The 14,703-nt window shown below is 36.8% G+C and overlaps 4 pseudogenes; 2 read left to right on the top strand and 2 right to left on the bottom strand.

Annotated features, from left to right (window-relative positions):
- Nucleotide 1: 1 nt before the first annotated feature.
- Nucleotides 2-2,127, top strand: LOC143566428 (multiple C2 domain and transmembrane region protein 14 pseudogene; annotated as a pseudogene).
- On the bottom strand, nt 2,046-5,072 carry LOC143566434 (alkaline/neutral invertase A, mitochondrial-like; annotated as a pseudogene).
- Nucleotides 5,073-5,074: 2 nt separating this feature from the next.
- Nucleotides 5,075-7,231, top strand: LOC143566426 (multiple C2 domain and transmembrane region protein 14 pseudogene; annotated as a pseudogene).
- Nucleotides 7,232-7,242: 11 nt separating this feature from the next.
- Nucleotides 7,243-10,402, bottom strand: LOC143566427 (alkaline/neutral invertase A, mitochondrial-like; annotated as a pseudogene).
- Between the last annotated feature and the right edge of the window lie 4,301 nt (nt 10,403-14,703).

The raw sequence follows: 14,703 nt of genomic DNA, 5'->3' as shown, positions 1-14,703 counted from the left end.
CATGTTTGCATTTGACAAACAAGGTTTGAATTCAACTTCTTTACAAGTTTCTGTTTTTGATCGGAACAAGAAAGTATTAGAAGATGGGAAAGAAGAAGTTACCGAAACTTGTTTAGGATCGGTGTCGTTTGAGCTGCCCGAAGTCCCTAAACGAGTGCCGCCAGATAGCCCGTTAGCGCCACAGTGGTACACTCTCGAAGGCGCACCAGAAAATGTTCCAATGACTGATGTTATGGTTGCGGTTTGGTTAGGTACTCAAGCTGATGAGACGTTTCAAGAGGCATGGCAATCGGATTCGGGTGGGTTGATACCCGAGACCCGAGCCAAGGTTTATCTTTCTCCGAAGCTGTGGTATTTGAGACTAACGGTTATTCAAACCCAGGACTTGCAGCTTGGTTTTGGACCCGAGCCTAGAGTGAAAAACCCGGAGTTGTTTGTTAAGGGTCAGCTCGGTCCGCAGCTGTTTAAGACGAACCGGACGATGGTCGGGTCGTCCGGTACTTCTTCGAATCCTACATGGAATGAAGATTTGGTTTTCGTTGCAGCCGAGCCGTTTGAGCCTTATTTGGTGATTACTGTCGAAGATGCATCCAACGGTCAAACTATTGGGCACACGAAGGTGCAGGTAGCTAGCATAGATAAGCGCACAGACGATCGGTCAATGCTTGGGTCAAGATGGTTTAATTTGGTTGGTGATGAGAGTAGACCGTATGCGGGTAGAATTCATGTTGGAGTTTGTTTAGAAGGCGGGTATCACGTGCTCGACGAGGCGGCTCACGTGACTAGCGACGTCCGCCCCACCGCTAAGCAACTGTCAAAACCACCAATCGGGGTGCTTGAAGTCGGCATTCGGGGGGGCACTAATTTACTACCGGTGAAAACAAAGGACGGTACGCGTGGCACGACTGATTCCTACGTGGTTGCCAAGTACGGGCCGAAATGGGTTCGGACCCGAACCATACTTGATCGGTTCAATCCACGGTGGAACGAGCAGTACACATGGGATGTATATGACCCGTGCACGGTGCTCACTATTGGTGTGTTTGATAACGGGCGGTACCGAATAGGGGAGGGAGATAATAAGCCGGGTAAAGATGTACGACTCGGGAAGCTTAGGGTTCGACTCTCGACACTTGACACAAACCGGGTTTACATGGGTTCGTATTCTCTAATCGTGTTGCTCCCGAATGGAGCCAAGAAAATGGGTGAGATTGAGATTGCGGTTAGGTTCTCGTGTTCATCTTGGATCAGCCTACTCCAAGCTTACTCGACCCCGATGCTTCCACGGATGCATTATGTGCGTCCTTTGGGTCCTATACAACAGGATATGCTTAGACATAATGCTATGAAGATTGTGACCGCTAGACTGGCTCGGTCCGAACCTGCATTGGGTCAAGAAGTGGTTCAGTTTATGTTGGACTCGGATACTCACACTTGGAGCATGAGGAGAAGCAAGTCGAACTGGTTTCGGATAGTTAACGGCTTGTCAAAAGCAGCCACATTGGCGAGATGGCTCGACTCAATCTGCACCTGGGCTCAGCCACCGACAACTGTCTTGGTCCATATACTGCTGCTGGCCATTGTCTTATGCCCACATCTAATCCTGCCCACAATTTGCTTGTATGCCTTCTTGATTGTGTCGCTGAGATACCGTTACCGAATGCAGGCCCCAGTCACAATGGACCCAAGGCTCTCCCAAGTCGATTCTGTGGGACCCGACGAGCTAGATGAAGAGTTTGACGGGTTTCCAAGTTTAAGATCACCAGACCAGATCCGTATCAGGTATGACCGACTACGGGCCCTAGCAGGCCGGGCTCAGACACTGCTCGGTGACGTGGCTGCTCAGGGCGAGAGACTAGAGGCGTTATGCAACTGGAGAGACCCTAGGGCAACCGGGATATTTGTGTTGGTTTGTTTGTTAGCATCACTAGTGTTCTACATTGTGCCATTCAGGGCATTTCTGCTAGGGTGGGGGTTCTTCTACATGCGCCACCCCCGGTTTCGTGGCGACATGCCGTCACTTCCGGTCAACTTTTTCCGGCGACTCCCACCGCTCTCTGATCAGATCCTATGAACCATGTTATATTTCATTTAAATGTTGTTTGTTTATTTATTTTGGTAGCACCTTTAGTGCACTTCCCTTAAAATGGGATTCTTAATATATATACTTTATTTGCTTTAACTATTAAGATCCTGAACTTACAGAACACCAAATACAATCAGAAACTAACTTCTGTTCCAAACAACGTGTGATACATATTAATCAGCTAACCGAACAACAAAACAATATCGCGTATAATAATCCCAAATGCCCTCCAAAAACAATACTGCTATTTCTAACTTAACTTTTGTATGGTGTTTACTGTAACTGTACACAGCAACCTTTGGTATCATCATCACACGAGAATCTGTGATCTGGCGGCCCCACGACGACAAACCTTCCTGCCCGTTTTGCTCAAAGCACAAACACATATTTCAAGAAGTTCATAGTCTTCTTCCCAAAACAAAAGAGAAGCTTTTTCAGGGTTTTCCAAGAGCAATTTGGATGTCAAAAATCCAGCAATTGTCCATGTTTGGTAAAGTCTAGATTGTTTCCCTATAAACTTCCCGCTTTTGGTGTCATAATATTCGGGCCAGTGGTCAGCTTGCAATCGCTTCTCAGCAAGATCGACTGCCTTTCTTGCTAGTTCTATTCTATCCATCTTGATGCAGATGTAAACTACAATAGAAACAGAAAAGAGTCAACCTTTTGATCAAGAAATACTTTCAGAAAATAAAAACAATGTAAAAACTTACCTGCCATAGAAGCGTTGGCCATGAACCGCCATTGTGATAGGACCACGGTCTGTAAAATATAACATAAGAGTTTCAATATAATATTAGAGGCTTTATACTTTTCAAATAGGCTTTGACCGACTTTCAACCGGTTCACATATTTCGCGTTAAGTTATTTGGCCCGTTTGGATAAAACACAACCAAAGTTGACCCATTTACAACTAACGGGTCAAAATTGCTCCCTTTAGACACAATTGTTTACAAAACAAACATAAATAAAAAGAAACTCACGTGTTTTTCGGGTCACTACCGGTGATTATGCGCCACTCTTCTAATTCCAAAGCTGGGTAGACGATCTTGAGAGGCATATGGCCCACAAGATCATCCCATTTGGATTCTATCAAATTCAATATTGAATTGTTTTGTCTTGGAGTGCTCAAAGAAGAAACAATTGACCAAATGTTACCGAGTGTAAAAAATCTAAAATCCATATGTGCAGGCTGTAGATTCCTGATCATGTAACCTCCTTGTTCGGGAATCCAATCCATTAACCAATGAGGAATCTGTTCCGGGTAAATGTTGAACTTGTTTGTTGCTTCTGTAGAATACTCTTCAGTTTTGTATCGGTAAATTTCGTTAATTTTTTTCATATCTATCCAATAATATTCTCTAATATGAAAAGATAATGCACTAAGTCTATTGTTAATTGCCCTCACTAAATTCTTGGAGCTTTCATCTAGCGCAAGCATTTCACGCGCACATCTTAAAGCTGAATAAAATAACGACTGCGAGAAAAAGTAAAAAAAAAAGGGTCAAAATTTAAAAGTCAAAAGTTGAAAGAAAAAAGTCAAAAGAACTCACTTGGATCTCCAAAGGGTGTCCATGGATACCCATTCTTCTGTCAATCATACATGAGCCATCCGTGACTAAAAGAGACGGGAACATATCAAACCCATCCGATAAGCACAAATTTAAAATAAGTTTAATGCCCGTTTGCACATCCACTCGTTCTTGCATTGCATAATCACCCGTGATCTTGCTATAAGCCCTCAACAAGATAATCCACCATAATCCTTAAATAAAATAACTCAGGATCAATAGTCAATACACACGCAAATAAACAAAAGTTACAAGAGCCATAATGGCAATATAAAATTAGACTTTACCCGAGTCAACAGGTGCAACGCGACCTATAGCCGATTCCCCAAAATCAGGGTCTAAAACTTCTTCTACTTTTGTATCATCAAGTGGCACGGTTCTTATTTTGAAACTTGCAGGCATTAGCCCCTGTCCGGGACTGTAGCAGTCAACCGTTTTCTCCCAACTCTTGAAAAACAACAAAGGGGCATTAATGGAAGTGTAAATGATTATGATTTTGACAACTTCACAGTAATAGATTCCTTAGAAATGTAATGGGTATGTAAATTAGTGACCAAGATCCAATCTTGAATCAGTAACATACAGAAAACCAATAAAAATAAGACTTTCATACCAATAATTGTAGTTGTGCAAACGAGCCGAGCCACTCACGACCTACTCGAGACTCGATAGAAAAAACTCAAAACGAGCCGAGCCCAAACCTCAAATAAAGGTAGTGTAGTTATCGAGCTCGAGCCTTGTATGGAAAGCTCGTTTATGCAGCCTTAATAAACGTTGTGTATTTTTTAAGTTTGACCTCTTTTGGATTTCTATGCACCAATTTCACACTGCACAGCGAGCTCGAGCCAAGCAATGGCTCATTTAAGGTACTACAAGAGCTCGAGCCGAACTTAGGCTCGTTTAAGGCTTTTCTCATTTAATATAAAATAAACAAACCGAGCCCGAGCTTGAAAAGACAACTTACGAAGTTAATGAAGAAGATCCCATCTCGAATGAATAATAAGCAATAAAAATAGAATTTTTACCTGCAACTGCAAAGTATGCAACAAAAAGTTTCTAACAATCTCTCCTTGTCCCTTGAGCAAAAATGCCAACGCAGAAGGCACAAAATCCCTAATAAAAACCTGATCATAATTCAACGGCACCTTATCTCCGGGATCATTCGCAGCCAACGTCCCGACCGGGTTACCGCAGTAGGTCACCACCGCCTCCCTCAACAACCTCCACGCCTCTTTCTCCGCCTCAGATTCCAATTTCTCAGCTTTTGCATTCCTTAACCCACTTTCTTCATCTTCCAATTTTACCCCTACAGTTTCTCCGCCCACTTAAACACTTTGGAAATTTGATTCATTTACACGGGTGGGTTCTAAAGTAGTTGAATAATTAGCAACGTAACTGGGTTTGATATTATTATTGTAACATGTTTGCATTTGACAAACAAGGTTTGAATTCAACTTCTTTACAAGTTTCTGTTTTTGATCGGAACAAGAAAGTATTAGAAGATGGGAAAGAAGAAGTTACCGAAACTTGTTTAGGATCGGTGTCGTTTGAGCTGCCCGAAGTCCCTAAACGAGTGCCGCCAGATAGCCCGTTAGCGCCACAGTGGTACACTCTCGAAGGCGCACCAGAAAATGTTCCAATGACTGATGTTATGGTTGCGGTTTGGTTAGGTACTCAAGCTGATGAGACGTTTCAAGAGGCATGGCAATCGGATTCGGGTGGGTTGATACCCGAGACCCGAGCCAAGGTTTATCTTTCTCCGAAGCTGTGGTATTTGAGACTAACGGTTATTCAAACCCAGGACTTGCAGCTTGGTTTTGGACCCGAGCCTAGAGTGAAAAACCCGGAGTTGTTTGTTAAGGGTCAGCTCGGTCCGCAGCTGTTTAAGACGAACCGGACGATGGTCGGGTCGTCCGGTACTTCTTCGAATCCTACATGGAATGAAGATTTGGTTTTCGTTGCAGCCGAGCCGTTTGAGCCTTATTTGGTGATTACTATCGAAGATGCATCCAACGGTCAAACTATTGGGCACACGAAGGTGCAGGTAGCTAGCATAGATAAGCGCACAGACGATCGGTCAACGCTTGGGTCAAGATGGTATAATTTGGTTGGTGATGAGAGTAGACCGTATGCGGGTAGAATTCATGTTGGAGTTTGTTTAGAAGGCGGGTATCACGTGCTCGACGAGGCGGCTCACGTGACTAGCGACGTCCGCCCCACCGCTAAGCAACTGTCAAAACCACCAATCGGTGTGCTTGAAGTCGGCATTCGGGGGGGCACTAATTTACTACCGGTGAAAACAAAGGACGGTACGCGTGGCACGACTGATTCCTACGTGGTTGCCAAGTACGGGCCGAAATGGGTTCGGACCCGAACCATACTTGATCGGTTCAATCCACGGTGGAACGAGCAGTACACATGGGATGTATATGACCCGTGCACGGTGCTCACTATTGGTGTGTTTGATAACGGGCGGTACCGAATAGGGGAGGGAGATAATAAGCCGGGTAAAGATGTACGACTCGGGAAGCTTAGGGTTCGACTCTCGACACTTGACACAAACCGGGTTTACATGGGTTCGTATTCTCTAATCGTGTTGCTCCCGAATGGAGCCAAGAAAATGGGTGAGATTGAGATTGCGGTTAGGTTCTCGTGTTCATCTTGGATCAGCCTACTCCAAGCTTACTCGACCCCGATGCTTCCACGGATGCATTATGTGCGTCCTTTGGGTCCTATACAACAGGATATGCTTAGACATAATGCTATGAAGATTGTGACCGCTAGACTGGCTCGGTCCGAACCTGCATTGGGTCAAGAAGTGGTTCAGTTTATGTTGGACTCGGATACTCACACTTGGAGCATGAGGAGAAGCAAGTCGAACTGGTTTCGGATAGTTAACGGCTTGTCAAAAGCAGCCACATTGGCGAGATGGCTCGACTCAATCTGCACCTGGGCTCAGCCACCGACAACTGTCTTGGTCCATATACTGCTGCTGGCCATTGTCTTATGCCCACATCTAATCCTGCCCACAATTTGCTTGTATGCCTTCTTGATTGTGTCGCTGAGATACCGTTACCGAATGCAGGCCCCAGTCACAATGGACCCAAGGCTCTCCCAAGTCGATTCTGTGGGACCCGACGAGCTAGATGAAGAGTTTGACGGGTTTCCAAGTTTAAGATCACCAGACCAGATCCGTATCAGGTATGACCGACTACGGGCCCTAGCAGGCCGGGCTCAGACACTGCTCGGTGACGTGGCTGCTCAGGGCGAGAGACTAGAGGCGTTATGCAACTGGAGAGACCCTAGGGCAACCGGGATATTTGTGTTGGTTTGTTTGTTAGCATCACTAGTGTTCTACATTGTGCCATTCAGGGCATTTCTGCTAGGGTGGGGGGTCTTCTACATGCGCCACCCCCGGTTTCGTGGCGACATGCCGTCACTTCCGGTCAACTTTTTCCGGCGACTCCCACCGCTCTCTGATCAGATCCTATGAACCATGTTATATTTCATTTAAATGTTGTTTGTTTATTTATTTTGGTAGCACCTTTAGTGCACTTCCCTTAAAATGGGATTCTTAATATATATACTTTATTTGCTTTAACTATTAAGATCCTGAACTTACAGAACACCAAATACAATCAGAAACTAACTTCTGTTCCAAACAACGTGTGATACATATTAATCAGCTAACCGAACAACAAAACAATATCGCGTATAATAATCCCAAATGCCCTCCAAAAACAATACTGCTATTTCTAACTTAACTTTTGTATGGTGTTTACTGTAACTGTACACAGCAACCTTTGGTATCATCATCACACGAGAATCTGTGATCTGGCGGCCCCACGACGACAAACCTTCCTGCCCGTTTTGCTCAAAGCACAAACACATATTTCAAGAAGTTCATAGTCTTCTTCCCAAAACAAAAGAGAAGCTTTTTCAGGGTTTTCCAAGAGCAATTTGGATGTCAAAAATCCAGCAATTGTCCATGTTTGGTAAAGTCTAGATTGTTTCCCTATAAACTTCCCGCTTTTGGTGTCATAATATTCGGGCCAGTGGTCAGCTTGCAATCGCTTCTCAGCAAGATCGACTGCCTTTCTTGCTAGTTCTATTCTATCCATCTTGATGCAGATGTAAACTACAATAGAAACAGAAAAGAGTCAACCTTTTGATCAAGAAATACTTTCAGAAAATAAAAACAATGTAAAAACTTACCTGCCATAGAAGCGTTGGCCATGAACCGCCATTGTGATAGGACCACGGTCTGTAAAATATAACATAAGAGTTTCAATATAATATTAGAGGCTTTATACTTTTCAAATAGGCTTTGACCGACTTTCAACCGGTTCACATATTTCGCGTTAAGTTATTTGGCCCGTTTGGATAAAACACAACCAAAGTTGACCCATTTACAACTAACGGGTCAAAATTGCTCCCTTTAGACACAATTGTTTACAAAACAAACATAAATAAAAAGAAACTCACGTGTTTTTCGGGTCACTACCGGTGATTATGCGCCACTCTTCTAATTCCAAAGCTGGGTAGACGATCTTGAGAGGCATATGGCCCACAAGATCATCCCATTTGGATTCTATCAAATTCAATATTGAATTGTTTTGTCTTGGAGTGCTCAAAGAAGAAACAATTGACCAAATGTTACCGAGTGTAAAAAATCTAAAATCCATATGTGCAGGCTGTAGATTCCTGATCATGTAACCTCCTTGTTCGGGAATCCAATCCATTAACCAATGAGGAATCTGTTCCGGGTAAATGTTGAACTTGTTTGTTGCTTCTGTAGAATACTCTTCAGTTTTGTATCGGTAAATTTCGTTAATTTTTTTCATATCTATCCAATAATATTCTCTAATATGAAAAGATAATGCACTAAGTCTATTGTTAATTGCCCTCACTAAATTCTTGGAGCTTTCATCTAGCGCAAGCATTTCACGCGCACATCTTAAAGCTGAATAAAATAACGACTGCGAGAAAAAGTAAAAAAAAAAGGGTCAAAATTTAAAAGTCAAAAGTTGAAAGAAAAAAGTCAAAAGAACTCACTTGGATCTCCAAAGGGTGTCCATGGATACCCATTCTTCTGTCAATCATACATGAGCCATCCGTGACTAAAAGAGACGGGAACATATCAAACCCATCCGATAAGCACAAATTTAAAATAAGTTTAATGCCCGTTTGCACATCCACTCGTTCTTGCATTGCATAATCACCCGTGATCTTGCTATAAGCCCTCAACAAGATAATCCACCATAATCCTTAAATAAAATAACTCAGGATCAATAGTCAATACACACGCAAATAAACAAAAGTTACAAGAGCCATAATGGCAATATAAAATTAGACTTTACCCGAGTCAACAGGTGCAACGCGACCTATAGCCGATTCCCCAAAATCAGGGTCTAAAACTTCTTCTACTTTTGTATCATCAAGTGGCACGGTTCTTATTTTGAAACTTGCAGGCATTAGCCCCTGTCCGGGACTGTAGCAGTCAACCGTTTTCTCCCAACTCTTGAAAAACAACAAAGGGGCATTAATGGAAGTGTAAATGATTATGATTTTGACAACTTCACAGTAATAGATTCCTTAGAAATGTAATGGGTATGTAAATTAGTGACCAAGATCCAATCTTGAATCAGTAACATACAGAAAACCAATCAAAATAAGACTTTCATACCAATAATTGTAGTTGTGCAAACGAGCCGAGCCACTCACGACCTACTCGAGACTCGATAGAAAAAACTCAAAACGAGCCGAGCCCAAACCTCAAATAAAGCTAGTGTAGTTATCGAGCTCGAGCCTTGTATGGAAAGCTCGTTTATGCAGCCTTAATAAACGTTGTGTATTTTTTAAGTTTGACCTCTTTTGGATTTCTATGCACCAATTTCACACTGCACAGCGAGCTCGAGCCAAGCAATGGCTCATTTAAGGTACTACAAGAGCTCGAGCCGAACTTAGGCTCGTTTAAGGCTTTTCTCATTTAATATAAAATAAACAAACCGAGCCCGAGCTTGAAAAGACAACTTACGAAGTTAATGAAGAAGATCCCATCTCGAATGAATAATAAGCAATAAAAATAGAATTTTTACCTGCAACTGCAAAGTATGCAACAAAAAGTTTCTAACAATCTCTCCTTGTCCCTTGAGCAAAAAAGCCAACGCAGAAGGCACAAAATCCCTAATAAAAACCTGATCATAATTCAACGGCACCTTATCTCCGGGATCATTCGCAGCCAACGTCCCGACCGGGTTACCGCAGTAGGTCACCACCGCCTCCCTCAACAACCTCCACGCCTCTTTCTCCGCCTCAGATTCCAATTTCTCAGCTTTTGCATTCCTTAACCCACTTTCTTCATCTTCCAATTTTACCCCTACAGTTTCTCCGCCCACTTAAACACTTTGGAAATTTGATTCATTTAAACGGGTGGGTTCTAAAGTAGTTGAATAATTAGCAACGTAACTGGGTTTGATATTATTATTGTAACATGTGGCCCAATTTGGATTAAATACAGACAAGGGTTTCTGGATTGCAGAGATGCGATTAAGAATTGGGGGTTTGGTGAAAACGGGTCGGGTTTGGGTTAGGAGGGTGTAACCGAACTTCAATTGGTGAATCTTGATGGCGTTCATGGATAAACAAACAAACAAACAAGCTATGTTAAGTAAAATGAATGAGATCTTTTATGCCAAAGTTGGATCAAGTTTTTTATTGGGTTGGTTGTGACTTGAGGGAGAAGAATGCAGTCTTTGGGACCTTTTCTTTTTAAAAACAATTATCAACTTACCAATTTTGGAATTGGGAATCTCTTCACACTTCTTTTTCTTAATTTAATTAAAGTCACGATAACATCTAATCTAACTATACTATTAAAGCAATAAACTTTATGTCAAAATCCCCCCTTTCTGTTGGTTGTTCACTAAGTTTCCATGTATATCAATAGCTTCTTCATTTTCCATCTTAAATAAATAAATCAATAATAAATTAAAATAAAATTAATCAATTATCTTAAAGTATTCTCTTTCATCTTTCATTTAATGTTTAATTTTGAATTTGAATTTTGAATATTTTTTAATTATGTTTCTACTTATAATTATAATTAATAATTTTTTTCACACCTTATTTGAATCTTTTTTATTAATTTCTTTTTTCACACCTTATATGAATTACATATATAATTAAATGTTGATTAATTATATTATGTTGATTATTTTTATAATTTTCAATCATATGATTCAGTACTTCATTATATAAAAATTTATTGTAATTTTATATATTATAGACATTGTTATTTTATAAATTACATATACGGTGTTATAATTGATGATTAATTATATTTTTGCAAATAAATAAATTACTAATTTATATTTTTACATTAATAAGTTTATTTCCGTTTGTTTAAATTTAGTCAACATTTAAATTTAAATTAAATAATATTATATTTATAATAATCTAAATTTGGAACATTACATTTTAGTAAATTCAAAATTTGAAAATTCATTAATCCTAATTCCTTACTTATCGTTCTTACTTTAAGTTTTTTTAAATTTTTTGAAATTCACTAATTATTTGTTTCTAATCAATTCCCTGTATACCTTCCTTCTATAATTTACTCAACCATAATTCAATCAGTATAAATAGTTAAGTTTCATACGGTAATTCTTACACCTTCAAACTTTCTTTAGCAAACACCGTTAGCTTTGTGTCTAAGGTTTTTATTTTGTGTTGTTTTTATATCGTCCATTTTTTTATTTTTATTTTTTTGGTTTAAAAGTGTTATTGTTCCTAAATGAATTTTTTTGTTTTTTTTTATTTTTTCACCTCTAGAAAGAAAATCTCAATTTTTGAATTAGTAATTTATATTTCTACATTAATAAGTTTAATTTCGTATTTAAATATAGTCTAGATTTAAAAATAGTATAGATTTAATTTATGAACATTAAATTTTAGTAATTGAATTTTTAAAAATTAATTAATCCTAATTCCCTAATTTTCGTCCTTATTTTAAGTTAATTGAGTTTCCCTATTTTTTTGTTTCTAATTGCAATAGGAAATTCGTGTATAAATACCTAACGTTCATATGGTAATTCTTACACTAACAAATCCCTAACCATTTTAATCTCTCTCTCTCTCTCTCTCCCTCTCTGCTTATTCCTCAACCGTCTCCTATATTCCGGTAATGGCCAATATTGTTATAAGTTTTCCGGTAAGGTTCTATTGTTTCCGGTAAGATTTCCGGTAATGTTTTAAATTTATTTTAATTGCTACATAATTTTTTTATAATCTCTTTAGGTTGTAAATCAAAATCCAAGATTGAATTAATATGTTGAAGTTATTACGGTTTTCCGGTAAGGTTTTATATTTATTTTAATTTTTATATTACTTTGTTATAATATCTTTAGATTTTATATCAAAATCAAAGATTAAACTGATAATTTTCCGTTTTTGTTTGTATTTATATTAATATTTATATGATTTTTTCTTATAATCTTTTTAGGTTATATATCAAAATCGAAGATTCAATGGAGATGTTTACTATTTCGTTTTTCCAGCGATTCAAATTTTCCGGTTGTAAGTTATAACATCAATTTTATATTTTTTCACATGATTCAAATCTTCCATAATTTGTAATGTATTCATTATGTGATATTAATATTAATATTTAATTTTATCATTTCAGGTTATTGTTCCCAACTTGGTATAACTAATTTCATGGATTGAGAATTGTTTGATAAGATGTCTTTTATTTTTGTTTAATATTGATTTATATTTATGTTAGTATTCATGTATTTATTTATTTTTCACAATTTATGTAATTTAATTGATTATTATATAATCCCGAAATGAAATTTAGTTGATTATTTTATAATACATTAAATCATCTATAGTAAGATAATCAGTCTTATATTGTTTTTGGTCAAAGTCCAATTATATTGAATAGGTTTACATAACATTTACATATTTGATTATATTGAATAGGTTTAAATAACAACAATTTGAATAAATTAACGATTTGACTCAATTTGACCATTTATATTGAATAGGTTTAAATAAAATTTACATATTTAAACACAATTCTCATTTCTAATTTGACTAATTTTTTCAACCAGTTTTATTTTTTTGAATACCATCCATAAATATAAACTCATTTCATAATTATTCAATATTCATGCATTAAATAAAAAAATATTAGTTTCTTTTAAATATTTCAAGTTATTGTGAATTTAATGTCAATTTCAACTAAATTCCTTAAGTGAACAATAAAAATTATTTATTTGAACAATTTTGAAATTCGAATTCTTGACCACTTACAAAAATAGGTTATATAGTTAATAATTTGGTGCTCACGTACATTATAGAATCTTTAATACATTTGATCAATTTAATATGTCTTTATTATAATTTTTTAATTACCGTGTTTTAATTAAGGTAACCAATAAACTATTATTGTTAATTAATTAATGTATTTACGCTTTTATAAAGATTCTTATAATACGTGTTTTAGTTAGGTTAGGTGATATAATGTTTTAAACACGATTAATTACAATATAATTAAAATTGATATGTTTAAATCTACACCATATTTCAAGCTAGAGCATAAAATTATTAATGTACAAGAATAAGTTAGTAATTTATATTTATTACCATTAATATAATTAATCATATCAATTAAACGAATTTTGGTAACTGGTATGAATTGTCAATTTCCATACATCTAAAATTAGACCCAGTTAACAATAACATAAATAATTAAGCCTAGAATATAACTTTGTTTAGCTTTATAAAAAAATAATGTATACTAATTAAAACTATATATTAAAATAATTTTTACTAGAGACAGGATATGAAATTGAAAATTTTAATTGAGTCAACAAATTAAAAATAAATGTATAAACTAACTTCAAAGGATGTTTATTATACGAGATATGATACAATTAATTAACCCTATGTATATACTATGTTTCTTTATTAAAATGATGTTTACTAAAGAAGGGATAATTTACTTTATGATAAATCATTTAATAGTTTTTTTAATTTACTTTATGATAGTCATTTATCAAAATTAATTACTTTCTATAATAAAAATGGTGAGACTAACTTTTCTAATATCATTAAATATCCAAAAATTCAAAATCATTTGAATATCCGGATTAAATTCACATTCAATTGCCAAAACCACATATCATTCAATTTACCATAATTATGCAAAATCATCAGTTTATGAATTAATTGTAATTAAAATATTTAATTATTCTCTATATAAATGGGAAAATGTGTTGACTTTTTTTATTTTTAAGAAATTAAGAGATTCTGTTTCACAACATTTGGTACCAAACTTAATAACATATTTGTATATTTAATTTATTTATTATGTTTACTTAAATTTTATCATTAACTTTTGTATGAATTATTAAAATCTTTTTTGAGGCAGTTTTATGGTTATGACGCCCCATGTGGAGGTATAATGATTAGGAGGAATAATACTATTATACAATAGTAAGCTTCAATTACTACTAATTATTAAGAACCACTAAAAATTATTTTATTCACCTTTTGTATGTATTAAAAAATGAATACATTATTAGTATCTTACTAATGGAAAATAAGATATCAAAATGCTATATAAACTATCATCTCATGCTCAATCTCTAATCGGACGTTAGGTAAAAACCTCAATTTATTTGGTGTTTGTTGTATAAGGTTTTTTACTTTATTTATCGAAAGCTTTATACACTATTTTTTTTATTATAATTACATATCTGGAGCATGTTTCGCCGCCTTTGGTTGGGGTGTGACAGATTGGTATCAAAGCCGTGACTATAGGATATGTAGTTAGACATAACGACCTAGTATAATATGCTCTAGGGTCCTATGCGTGCGCTTATACATGTTTACTCTATTTTGATTGTTCATTTCGCATGTTTATTTAAAAACTTGTTTAAATTCACCAATATTATAAATGTTCACATACACACACTTTCATAGAAATTCCAAGGCATCCTTACCTTAAAACGCAAAAGTTAGATTTTCATTGTGTTTTAT

This window comes from Bidens hawaiensis, unplaced genomic scaffold (assembly GCF_021521415.1).
Source record: "Bidens hawaiensis isolate Kalapana, Puna unplaced genomic scaffold, B.hawaiensis_p1.1 tig00022888_1, whole genome shotgun sequence".
Taxonomy (NCBI): domain Eukaryota; kingdom Viridiplantae; phylum Streptophyta; class Magnoliopsida; order Asterales; family Asteraceae; genus Bidens; species Bidens hawaiensis.
The sequence above is the reverse complement of the archived record's forward strand: the minus strand, read 5'-3'. Positions and strand labels throughout refer to the sequence as shown.